Source organism: Nerophis ophidion, linkage group LG27, assembly GCF_033978795.1.
Source record: "Nerophis ophidion isolate RoL-2023_Sa linkage group LG27, RoL_Noph_v1.0, whole genome shotgun sequence".
Taxonomy (NCBI): domain Eukaryota; kingdom Metazoa; phylum Chordata; class Actinopteri; order Syngnathiformes; family Syngnathidae; genus Nerophis; species Nerophis ophidion.
In genome coordinates this window covers 25,701,457-25,714,492 of record NC_084637.1, presented here as the reverse complement: position 1 = coordinate 25,714,492, position 13,036 = coordinate 25,701,457, and the positions used below count along the sequence as shown (strand labels likewise).

The 13,036-nt window shown below is 42.5% G+C and overlaps 1 long non-coding RNA gene across 1 annotated transcript in view; it reads left to right on the top strand.

Annotated features, from left to right (window-relative positions):
* Window positions 1–7,277, top strand: part of LOC133544346 (uncharacterized) — a 46,034-nt gene extending 38,757 nt beyond the window's left edge. Inside the window, exon 3 of the long non-coding RNA XR_009804635.1 lies at window positions 7,130–7,277. This is a non-coding gene — a long non-coding RNA (uncharacterized LOC133544346). The remainder of the gene's footprint in view (window positions 1–7,129) is intronic.
* Window positions 7,278–13,036: the final 5,759 nt, after the last annotated feature.

Sequence of the window (13,036 nt, the reverse complement as noted above, 5' to 3'; positions counted from 1 at the left end):
GAGTCTCAGAAAGCTAGCGTGCACAAGCTAGCAAGCTACGGAGTTTGATGCCAATGTATTTCTCCCCCGCCCTCAGCGACCGCTTTCTCACTTGCTTGCCCACCCGCACACTCACTGACGTCACTCACCTGCTGCCAGACATTAAAGGGCCACACACATATGCTACTCTCATAACAAAGTGTTTAAAAACGAGTATGCAAGTTGAACAAATGAGATGCCAAATCCAACCACTTTCATGTGGTATTGGACAGAAAGGAGGACTTTTTTTCCCTCCATTTGAAAATGCGGACGTTATCAGCACCACTGTCTAATTCCAATCAATGCAAGTCATCAGAATCAAATACACCAACTTATATTATTGTCTTCATGAAAGAAAGGAATCTATGTGTGTTAAACATGTTTGTATTATCATTAAACACCATTAACTTGTTAACAAAAATGTCTCTTTCATAAATAAATAAATATAAATTATAAATAGGAATGAGGTAGATCTCCTCGACTTGGTCAATTGAAAAGTAGCTCGCCTGCAGAAAAAGTGTGAGCGCCCCTGGTTTACATGCTTTTTTATTTTTCTTTGCTATTTGGGCTTATTGGACCCTAATTAAAGCACTGTGGGAGAGGGGTTAGTGCGTCTGCCTCACAATACGAAGTTCCTGAGTAGTCCTGGGTTCTTGCTCGGGATCTTTCTGTGTGGAGTTTGCATGTTCTCCCTGTGACTGCGTGGGTTCCCTCCGGGTACTCCGGCTTCCTCCCACTTTCAAAGACATGCACCTGGGGGATAAGTGGATTGGTAACACTAAATTGGCCCGAGTGTGTGATTGTGAGTGTGAATGGTGTCTGTCTATTTGTGCTGGTGATGAGGTGGCGACTTGTGCAGGGTGTACGCCGCCTTCCGCCCGATTGTAGCTGAGATAGGCTTCGGCGCCCTCCGCGATCCCAAAGGGAATAAGCGGTACAAAATGGATGGATGGATGGTTGGACCCTAATTAGAATAAAAACTAGGAATCAACTTTTGATATGATGGACTTAGTCCATAAGTACACAAACGTGTACTTCATGTTAAGTGACATGCACATTATTATTTTTACACTTTTTTTCCAAATTCCATTGTATGTTATACTCTTCTGACACAACCAGATGGCAGTATAAGTGTCCACATAAGCGACCATAAGACCCCAATTCAGTAGTGTACACAATTTTGGAAATAGGAGCTAAATAGTGCTGTCCACACATGTTGCCACTAAGCCTTTAGTTTAGAGGATAATAATTAAGCTGTCAAGGGACGCGTTGTGTCCCGTATTTTTGTTATCCATAAAATATCAATACATTTCATTGATTACAGCTTTGACAACAATTTCCCGCAGGCTAAGGCTAAACCAATCGATGCCAGCACGTATGACAGCTCCTTGGCGGCAACAGCTAGCGAGAATGATTGGCCGAGCTTATGGCGATCGGACTACGAATGTGACTTTTTACCACATGACATTTTTCTGTTGTGAAGTGAATTATATTTATATAGCGCTTTTCTCAATTGACTCAAAGCGCTTTACATAGTGAAACCCAATATCTAAGTTACATTTAAACCAGTGTGGGTGGCACTGGGAGTGGTTGGGTAAAGTGTCTTGCCCAAGGACACAACGGCAGTGACTAGGATGGCGGAAGCGGGTATTGAACCTGCAACCCTCAAGTTGCTGGCACGGCCGCTCTACCGACCGTGCTATGCCGCCCCGTTAAAAAAGGAAGCAAATCGGGAAATACAGGAATCTTTTTTTTTAGCTACATCCGGCTATCTCGTCTACGAGGTACGTGCTAACTTAAAAGTATTGCCAGTTCACTGTTTTTTAGCAACTCTGCTCTCTTTTTGTTGTAGTGACTTTATGTTTTTTCACTTTAATCTCAGAGACCTCATAGCTCAGTATGAACCAAGCATCGGGTATACTTGAAGTGCCTGAAATATCCCTGCTTTTTTTTTTTTACCTTAACCAAGGAGATGAGTTCACCCTTTGACATTTCCAAGCTTATACTTTCCTGTCACACATGATGCAGCGGAGCGGGAGGATTAGTCGACAATTAGCATGAAACCTGCAGAATTCTATTCCAGATGTTCTGAACAAAATTAATTCAACTGCTAGTTTTCTTCCAGAAAGCCAAAAGACACTGACTTTGTATCGGTTTCAGTGGCTTAACATGCTGGCAGAAATGTACGACAATCCAGATAATAACTACTTTGCACTTAATGATTATTGCACAGGTGTGCCTTAGGTTGGCCACTAAAAAAGGCCTCTACAAAATGTGCAGTTTTATCACACACCACAATGATACTCATAATTGTTGTCTACTGGAACTATGACCATTAATTGAATGTTTAAATGTCAACTATAACCCATCTCCAAAGGCATTTTAAAGAATTTGGCGATACATCCAATCGGCCCCAGTTTTAACAGTTCGGATCCTCTCTTTTAAAAGTGCAAAGTCCCCCTATGTTTTTTTTTGTTCTAATGGCTTGTCTGAATAAGGCAAGGAGACTAGAATAGAAGATTACATCCAATGTAGCAGTTTGGATCCTCTCTTTTTAAAGGGCAAAGTCCTCCCATGTTCTTTTGTTCTAATGCAGGGGTCTTAAACTCAATTTACCTGGGGGCCACTGGATGCAGAAACTGGGTGAAGCTGGGCCGCAAGAAAAGATTTCTTTAAAAAAATCTAACATGCACTTTTTAATGAATTCACCTTCTATGAATGGCTTTCCCGCTCTAGCAACATACCTGCCAACCCTCACGATTTTTCTGGGAGACTCCTGAATGTCAGTGCACCTCTCGACAATCTACCGGTGCAACCATTTTCCCGAATATGTCCCAATTTTCACCCGGCCGACATTATCAAGGGCTGCCGTGACTGCACTGCCTTTAACGTCCTCTACATAAGTGGTTCTCAACCTTTTTTCAGTGATGTACCCCCTGTGAACATTTTTTTAATTCAAGTACCCCCTAATCAGAGCAAAGCATTTTTGGTTTGGAAAAAAAAGAGATGAAGAAGTAAAATACAACACTATGTCATCAGTTTCTGATTCATGAAATTCTATAACAGTGCAAAATATTGCTCATTTGTGGTGGTCTTTCTTAATCTATTTGGAAAAAAATATGTAAAAATAACTAAAAACTTGTTGAAAAATAAACAAGTAATTCAATTATAAATAAAGTTTTTAACACATAGAAGTAATCATCAACTTAAAGTGCTCTCTTTGGGGATTGTAATAGAGATCCATCTGGATTCTTGAACTTAATTCTAAACATTTCTTCACAAAAAACTTAATCTTTAACATCAATATTTATGGAACATGTCCACACAAAAAATCTGGCTCTCAACACTGAATATTGCATTGTTGTATTTCTTTTTTCACAGGTTATGTACTTACATTCATATTTTGTTAAAGTATTATTCAATAAATATATTTATAAATGATTTTTGAATTGTTGCTATTTTTAAAATATTTAAAAAAAATCTCACGTACCCCTTGGAATACCTTCAAATACCCCCAGGGGTACGCGTACCCCCATTTGAGAACCACTGCACTAGTCAATATGAGATGAAATGAACGAGTGAATGATCATTTCGAGATCCAATTTTGACAACCAATCTCTCACTTTAGAAATATTTCTGAGATGATAAAAACAGTTTTTGGTCAGTTGACGGCCACACCACATGACAGGTTGGACGATACCCAACCCTAGTTGACAGGTCTGCACTTACGATGCCTACGACTTTTGCAGCATGGCTGACTATTAGCTTTGGGGATCTTTTTTACCTCCACTTGTGTAATAATCTTCCAACGGCAGAACTTTGTGTCGTCTCTCTCCTGATTTAATGACATGTGAGCATACCTTGAGACCTCCGATTTCGGGGGGTGGGGGGCGTGGTCGGGGGTGGGGCGGAGGCGGGGGTGTGGTGTATATTTACAGCCAATTCACCAACTTGAGTATTTCATATATATATGTATATATATATGGATGAAATACTTAACTTTCAGAGAATTCTAGCTATATATATTTATTTTATTATATATATAAATAAAATAAATAGTTTAATTTCAGACGGCACCTATCAAATACACAGTAATAAAAACACAGTTGTTTTACTAACTGTACTGTGCTTGCTGGTTACTAAAAAAAAACACAACAAGACTTACTTTTCACTATTTGAGTAACGTCACTTCCGAGTTTCCAGAAGATGGCGCCAGTATGTGCTTTGCCCTGCCGTCTATCGCTGTCGGCTCTGTTCGTTTTTGTGTTGTTTGCGTCTATTTTGGTCTCTGTCAGCTCACTGCTTGTGTATGACCGCCAAACACCGTTGGATCTTTGACCCTCTCCCACTGATATGATTAACTTCGACGTTGGTTTTTCGACGTCTCAGGCAGCTTTTTCACCTGGCCGGATTCCTGCCTTACTTTCCCGCCTCGTGGCTCCTCTCCCCTGCCACTTGCGGGCTGTGTGTCGGGCCCCACCTGGATTAGCTGCGCCCTTGGACGTGCTGGCCCCCGCCAGGTTCGGTCTCGTGAACGCAAGATCTTCGACGAACAAAACGTTTATCCTGAAGGATTTATTCACTTCCCGCGGACTTGACTTTCTCTGTGTCACGGAAGCATGGCTGAGAGCCGGTGAGTCCGCCCCTCTTAAAGGGGAACATTATCACCAAACCTATGCAAGCGTCAATATATACCTTAATGTTGCAGAAAAAAGACCATGTATTTTTTTAACCGATTTCCGAACTCTAAATGGGTGAATTTTGGCAAATTAAACGCCTTTCTGTTTATTGGTCTTTTAGCGATGACGTCAGAACGTGACGTCACCGAGGTAACACACCCGCCATTTTCATTTTCACATTACAAACACCGGGTCTCAGCTCTGTTATTTTCCGTTTTTTCGACTATTTTTTGGAACCTTGGAGACATCATGCCTCGTCGGTGTGTTGTCGGAGGGTGTAACAACACTAACAGGGAGGGATTCAAGTTGCACCACTGGCAAGAAATCTGCCGCCAGACCCCCATTGAATTTGCCGGAGTGTCTGCACATTTTACCGGCGATGCTAAGACAGACATGGCACAGAGATGTATGGATAACCTGCAGATGCATTTGCAATGATTAAGTCAACGAAATCACAAAGGTGAGTTTTGTTGATGTTGTTGACTTATGTGCTAATCAGACATATTTGGTCGCAGCATGACTGCCAGCTAATCGATGCTAACATGCTACGCTAATCGATGCTAACATGCTATTTACGCTAGCTGTATGTACATCTGAAACTAGATACCCACATTCAATGCGAAACAAACACTTACCAATCGACGGATTTAAGTTGCTCCAGTGTCACAAGATGCGAAAGTCCTGATCGTTTGGTCCGCACATTTTACCGGCGATGCTAATAAGGCAGCCATGCTATGGGCCACTTCATTAGGTACACCCATGCTATGGCCGAATAGCGTCAATAGCTATTCGCTCAATAGCTTCAATTTCTTCTTCAATTTCGTTTTTGCTATCTGCCTCCATACTCCGACCATCTGTTCCAATACATGCGTAATCTGTTGAATCGCTTAAGCCGCTGAAATCCGAGTCTGAATCCGAGCTAATGTCGCTATATCTTGCTGTGGTAACCGCCATGTTGTTTGTATTGGCAGCCCTGTATGACGTCACAGGGAAATTGACAGTTGCGTCGCAAATAGGGAAAATCAAGAACTTTAAAGCTTTTTTTAGGGATATTCCGGGAGGTGTAAAATTTTGAAAAAAACTTCGAAAAATAAAACAAGCCACTGGGAACAGATTTTTATTGTTTTTAACCCTTTTGAAATTGTGATAATGTTCCCCTTTAATGAACTTCTGCCTCCGGAGTGTTCCTACTTTAATTCTCCGCGGTCGTCCGGTCGAAAAGGAGGAGGATTAGCTGTCGTTTTTAAAAATTACTTTAAATGCCGGGCTTCACGGTGGCAGAGGGGTTAGTGCGTCTGCTTCACAATACGAAGGTCCTGCAGTCCTGGGTTCAAATCCAGGCTCGGGATCTTTCTGTGTGGAGTTTGCATGTTCTCCCCGTGAATGCGTGGGTTCCCTCCGGGTACTCCGGCTTCCTCCCACTTCCAAAGACATGCACCTGGGGATAGGTTGATTGGCAACACTAAATTGGCCCTAGTGTGTGAATGTGAGTGTGAATGTTGTCTGTCTATCTGTGTTGGCCCTGCGATGAGGTGGCGACTTGTCCAGGGTGTACCCTGCCTTCCGCCCGATTGTAGCTGAGATAGGCGCCAGCGCCCCCCGCGACCCCGAAAGGGAATAAGCGGTAGAAAATGGATGGGTGGACTTTAAATGCCGTCAGATCCGCCTGCAATCCTCCTTTTTCAAGCTTTGAACTGTGCATGTTTGAGCTGGAGGGGGCGTGGCCTCCAGCTCCAGATGAATTTCGGGAGAAAATTTCTTCCGGGAGGTTTTCGAGAGAGGCGCTGAATTTCGTGAGTCTCCCGGAAAATCCGGGAGGGTTGGCAAGTATGCATGTGATGTTCCCCTTTTTCTCATCAAAGTGGAATAAAAATCCCCTGCGCTCCCAGAGGCCAGAAATTATATCACAATGACTGTGATGATTGCAAATGTAAAATATCCAAATAGCAGATTATTGTACCAGGCTAATTGGAGGTGACACCGTGGCGTGTGGGTGCCAATCCGTGGTGTCACAACGATATACCCCCAGAGTGACGCGGGTGTCGCTGACGTGGTAAATATGGCTTTACTGTCGCTCATTATGCAGCAGTGAGTGTCACTGCTCATCATGACAGTGTCACTTGTGATGATGAGTTCAGCTGTAGCCCGAAGCTATCTACCGAGGAATAATGTGAGGTGCTCCTAAGAAAGCACATCCAGTCAGCGTGTGACTTTATTTCTTAATATTTTGACCCAAATAAGATTACACGAGACACAGACAATGTGACTTTTTTGTAAACACCCCAATGACACCGGAGCATTGTGTGCATGAAAACAATAACATGAGTGGCAAGTGTTTATTTCTCTGCATTCTTGTTACCCCCCCATCCCCCCAGGCAGTGGAAGAACATAACACTCGTTTTCTCTTGTTTGTTTGCAACATCTGTTTTTAGTGAGCCACAGCAGCGTCTCATCAAGCCAATTCATCACGGCGCCGGGCGGATCTTCCCAGCACAGCAGACTCTTGATGAAGTCAAGTTGCATATTTACTTTCATGTGAGTGTGAATCCCGGCCATTGTCCTGTAACATCATTGATATAATGAGGACAGCGATGTTTTTTTTATGCGTTTTCCTTCCTATCCAATGAATATGATACATTTTATGGTCTGTAACCTTGGTAGGTGTTGCGATCCGCTACTTGGATCACCACATATGGTTTATACTTCCAGTTGTTGTATCACTCTGTTGTTCTACACTCTTACTTCCTGTTTAGTCAGTCACCATGGTTGCTCATTGATCCCACCTGCTAATCACGGTTTCTGCACACCTGTCACTTTTTAATTACTCCCCTATTTAAGCCCGTCCCTTTTCATTATTCTTTCTGGGACTCTAATTTGCCTTCGAGCAACATTCACGACTGTCTACTACCCGTATGTATTTTCTCGCTAGCTCTTACGCTAAGCCACTTGATATTCCAGCTTTCATGCTGAATGTTTTTGTTTACTCTTTTGTGTCCTTCGTGCCAAGTATAGTTTTTGTATTTTCTATTCCTACCTTTCATGCTAGCGCCCTTGGTTTATTTTTGTCTGTTAGCTCCAGTGATTTTGTTCATAGTCTGTTTTTGTTAAGTTTAATAAATCATTTAAACTTACCGTTGCTGTGTTCATGTCGACGCATCCACGAAGGCACCAATTTGGCATCACTATGCCAACCAGTCGTTACTGTTGTGATCCGATGGTCGGATCATCACCATATTGTTATTTTTGTTCCATTTTTATATCACTCTGCGGTTGACATACTTAGTTCCTGTTTTGTTCGTTTCCATGGTCACTCATTAGTTTCAGCTGCTACTCTCTTTTCCAGCACACCTGTCTTGACTAATCACCACCTGTTTATAAGCCAGCGTTTTCTGTTCACTGATTGTCGGATCTTAGTTTGTTCACATACATCTGTTTATGACTTGTCTCTCACTCTCGTTTTCGCTAGCTCTCACGCTAAGCTTTATTTTATTCCTAGCTTTCACGCTAGTTGTTTTGTGTTTCCTTTTGTGTACCTTTGTGCTTCGGTTTGTTTGTCCTAGCTTTCCATGCTAGCGCTTTTATTTGCGTTTTTCTCTTTGTATCAGTGTTTTTGTTCAAAGCTCCTTTTGTTTAATAAATCCCTTAGTTCTTACCTTTTTGCTGTGTTCTTGCTGACGCATCCACGGAGGACCGAATCCGGCATTACAATGCCACACAAGCGTAACAGTTACAGTAGGTTGTACAAACCCCGTTTCTATATGAGTTGGGAAATTGTGTTAGGTGTAAATACAAACGGAATACAATGATTTGCAAATCATTTTCAACCCATATTCAGTTGAATATGCTACAAAGACAACATATTTGATGTTCCAACTGATGAACATTTTTTTTTTTTTTTGCAAATAATCATTAACTTTAGAATTTGATGCCAGCAACATGTGACAAAAAAGTTGGGAAATGTTGCTATAAATACTGATAAAGTTGAGGAATGCTCATCAAACACTTATTTGGAACATCCCACAGGTGTGCAGGCTAATTGGGAAAAGGTGGGTGACATGTTTGAGTATAAAAACAGCTTCCCAAAAAATGCAAGAAAGGATGGGGCGAGGTACACCCCTTTGTCCACAACTGCATGAGCAAATAGTCAAACAGTTTAAGAACAACATTTCTCAAAGTGCAATTGCAAGAAATTTAGGGATTTCAACATCTACAGTCCATAATATCATCAAAAGGTTCAGAGAATCTGGAGAAATCACTCCACGTAAGCGGCAGGGCCGAAAACCAACATTGAATGACCGTGACCTTCGATCCCTCAGACGGCACTGTATCAAAAACTGACATGAATCTCCAAAGGATATCACCAAATGGGCTTAGGAACACTTCCGAAAACCATTGTCACTAAATACAGTTTGTCGCTACATCTGTAAGTGCAAGTTAAAGTTCTACTATGCAAAGCGAAAGCCATTTATCAACAACATCCAGAAACACTGCCAGCTTCTCTGGGCCTGAGATCATCTCAGATGGACTGAAGCAAAGTGGAAAAGTGTTCTCTGGTCTGACAAGTCCACAGTTCAAAATGTTTTTGGAAATATTCGACATCGTGTCATCCGGACCAAAGGCGAAGCGAACCATCCAGACTGTTATCGACGCAAAGTTCAAAAGCCAGCATCTGTGATGGTATGGGGGTGCATTAGTGCCCAAGGCATGGGTAACTTACACACCTGTGAAGGCACCATTAATGCTGAAATGTATATACAGGTTTTGGAACAACATATACTGCCATCTAAGCCCCGTCTTTTTCATGGACGCCCCTGCTTATTTTAGCAAGACAATGCCAGGCCAAATTCAGCACCTGTTACAACAGTGTGGCTTCGTAAAAAAAAGAGTGCAGTACTTTCCTGGCCCGCCTGCAGTCCAGACCTGTCTCCCATCGAAAATGCGTGGCGCATTATGAAGCGTAAAATACGACAGCGGAGACCCCGGACTGTTGAACGACTGAAGCTCTACATAAAACAAGAATGGGAAAGAATTCCACTTTCAAAGCTTCAACAATTAGTTTCCTCAGTTCCCAAACGTTTATTGAGTGTTGTTAAAAGAAAAGGTGATGTCACACAGCGATGAACATGCCCTTTCCCAACTACTTTGGCACGTGTTGCAGCCATGAATTTCTAAGTTTATTATTATTTGCAAAAAAAAAAACAACGTTTATGAGTTTTAACACCAAATATCTTTGTAGTGCATTCAATTGAATATGGGTTGAAAAGGATTTGCAAATCATTGTATTCCGTTTATATTTGCATCTAACACAATTTCCCAACTCTTATTAAAACGGGGTTTGTACATTTTCGGGTCTGTAACACACTGTAACCCTGATAGGTTGTATTCAGTCACGTGACTTTTGAACTAAACCAAGCGGTGGGCCACCTAACGACTATCTGAGTAAGCAAGGAGCCTAGATCTTCCCATTAAATGCAGATGAGAGAAAAAAAATCTAACTATGCAATGGAATCCATCCGTATAAGTCAGTGGCTCTCGACCACCGGCTTTGACACTTTTACTACCGTGCCAAACAGAAACATTAAGTAATTTATAAACTACCACATTTTCCTCGACTTAACTTTCGCCTGTCCCAGTAGACCGGAGGTCAGCAAACCGCGGCTCTCAAGCCGCATGCGGCTCTTTAGTGCCGCCGCAGTGGCTCCCTGGAGCATTTTTTTAAAAAAAGGATTGAAAATGGAAAAAGTTGGGGAGGACATAATTGTTTTGTTTTAGTATGTTTTTTTTTTTTTGAGGACAACCATGACACAAACCTTCCCAATTGTTAGAAAGCCCACTGTTTAATATGTTTGTGTGTATGCTTCACTGATGAGACTATTTGGTGAACATCGTTTTGTCGAACTAATTTTGGCAGTTCTTGAACTCACCACAGTGTAAACTGTGATGCAACAGTTTGTTTGCATGTCAAATCTTCCTCTACTTCTTTCTCATTTTGTCCACCAAAAGTTTCATGCTGTGCCTGAATGGTCAAAAGCGCGCTTTGTTAATTTTATTGACTTGTTGGCGTGCTAATCAGGCATATTTGGTCAGTGCATGCTGCAAGCTAATCAATGCTAACATGCTATTTAGGCTAGCTGTATGTACATATTGCATAATTACGCCTTGTAGGTATATTTCACCTCATTTAATATCCTTTACTTTTATCCTATTTGTATATAATGTAGTTTTGCATGTCTCATGACACATTATCTGTATGTAATATTGGCTGCATTTCAGATAGTTGTTTGTGTACCATGCTGTTCCAGACCACAGCAAACATTACCTAGCTTGCCAAAGATTGTAATAAATCCATTAGAAGAAGACAGCGTGCCGTTTCCTTTAACTTGGACACACATCTATACCATTTAAAAACAGTCATTTCTAAGAGTTATCTCACCTTCTGAGTAGCCTTTAATGTACTAATGGTTTCTAATGTTGTAAAAATGAGTAGAATACACTTTAAATTTCAACATTTCTGTCAACAAAGATTTGCTTCAGCCTGCGACATATTGTTATTTTGATAGTAGGCTAATATAGCTAATAGACACTTTCATCATGTGTTGCCTTCATTATAAGTCTTGTATATGACTTTTAAAGTCCTTTTGATAGTAGGCTATTATAGCTATTATAAACACTTACATCATGTGTTTGCCTCCATTATAGGAGTTATATAAAACTTTTAAAGTCATTTTGATAGTAGGCCATTATAGCTAATATGGACACTTACATAATGTTTTGCCTTCATTATGGGACTCATATACGCCATTTCAGTTTTTGCAGCTCCAGACAGATTTCTTTTTTGTATTTTCGGTCCAATATGGCTCTTGCAACGTTTTGGGTTGCCGACCCCTGCGCTCGACACTAGAGGTGGGAATCTTTGTCCACCTCACGATTCGATTAGGGTTAGGTTTCAGGAGCGGTAATTCAATTATAAATCGATTATTGATGCATCTTTAATTTAAGTACAGAGTGATTAAAAAAGAATACGCCAAAATCATCAGGCATTTATTCAGTTCTAAAGAATTGTCCATCCATCCATCCATCTTCTTCCGCTTATCCGAGGTCGGGTCGCGGGGGCAACAGCCTAAGCAGGGAAACCCAGACTTCCCTCTCCCCAGCCACTTCGTCTAGCTTTTCCCGGGGGATCCCGAGGCGTTCCCAGGCCAGCCAGGAGACATATTCTTCTCAACGTGTCCTGGGTCTTCCCCGTGGCCTCCTACCGGTTGGACGTGCCCTAAACACCTCCCTAGGGAGGCGTTCGAGTGACATCCTGACCAGATGCCCGAACCACCTCATCTGGCTCCTCTCGATGTGAAGGAGCAGCGGCTTTACTTTGAGTTCCTCCCGGATGGCAGAGCTTCTCACCCTATCTCTAAGGGAGAGCCCCGCCGCACGGCGGAGGAAACTCATTTGGGCCGCTTGTACCCGTGATCTTATCCTTTCGGTCATGACCCAAAGCTCATGACCATAGGTGAGGATGGGAACGTAGATCGACCGGTAAACTGAGAGCTTTGCCTTCCGGCTCAGCTCCTTCTTCACCACAACGGATCGGTGCAACGTCCGCATTACTGAAGACGCCGCACCTGTCGATCTCACGATCCACTCTTCCCTCACTCGCGAACAAGACTCCTAGGTACTTGAACTCCTCCACTTGGGGCAGGGTCTCCTCCCCAACCCGGAGATGGCATTACATCGCTTCACACTCGGCTGCAAACCGATCCAGTGAGAGCTGAAGATCCTGGTCAGATGAAGCCATCAGGACAAGATCTTCTGCAAAAAGCAGAGACCTAATCTTGCGGTCACCAAACCGGAACCCCTTCAACGCCTTGACTGCGCGTAGAAATTTTGTCCATAAAAGTTATGAACAGAATCGGTGACAAAGGACAGCCTTGGCGGAGTCTAACCCTCACTGGAAACGTGTCCGACTTACTGCCAGCAATGCGGACCAAGCTCTGACACTGATCATACAGGGAGCGGACTGCCACAATAAGACAGTCCGATACCCCATACTCTCTGAGCACTCCCCACAGGACTTCCCGAGGGACACGGTCGAATGCCTTCTCCAAGTCCACAAAGCACATGTAGACTGGTTGGGCAAACTCCCAAGCACCCTCAAGAACCCTGCCGAGAGTATAGAGCTGGTCCACAGTTCCACGACCAGTTCCGCCTGAATCCGAGGTTCGACAATCCGGCATAGCCTCCTCTCCAGTACACCTGAAAAAACCTTATAAGGTTTATTGTAATAAAGATTTGTAATAAACCAAATCAATTGTCATTTGGTACAGGAGTTATCCAAGTTCTAT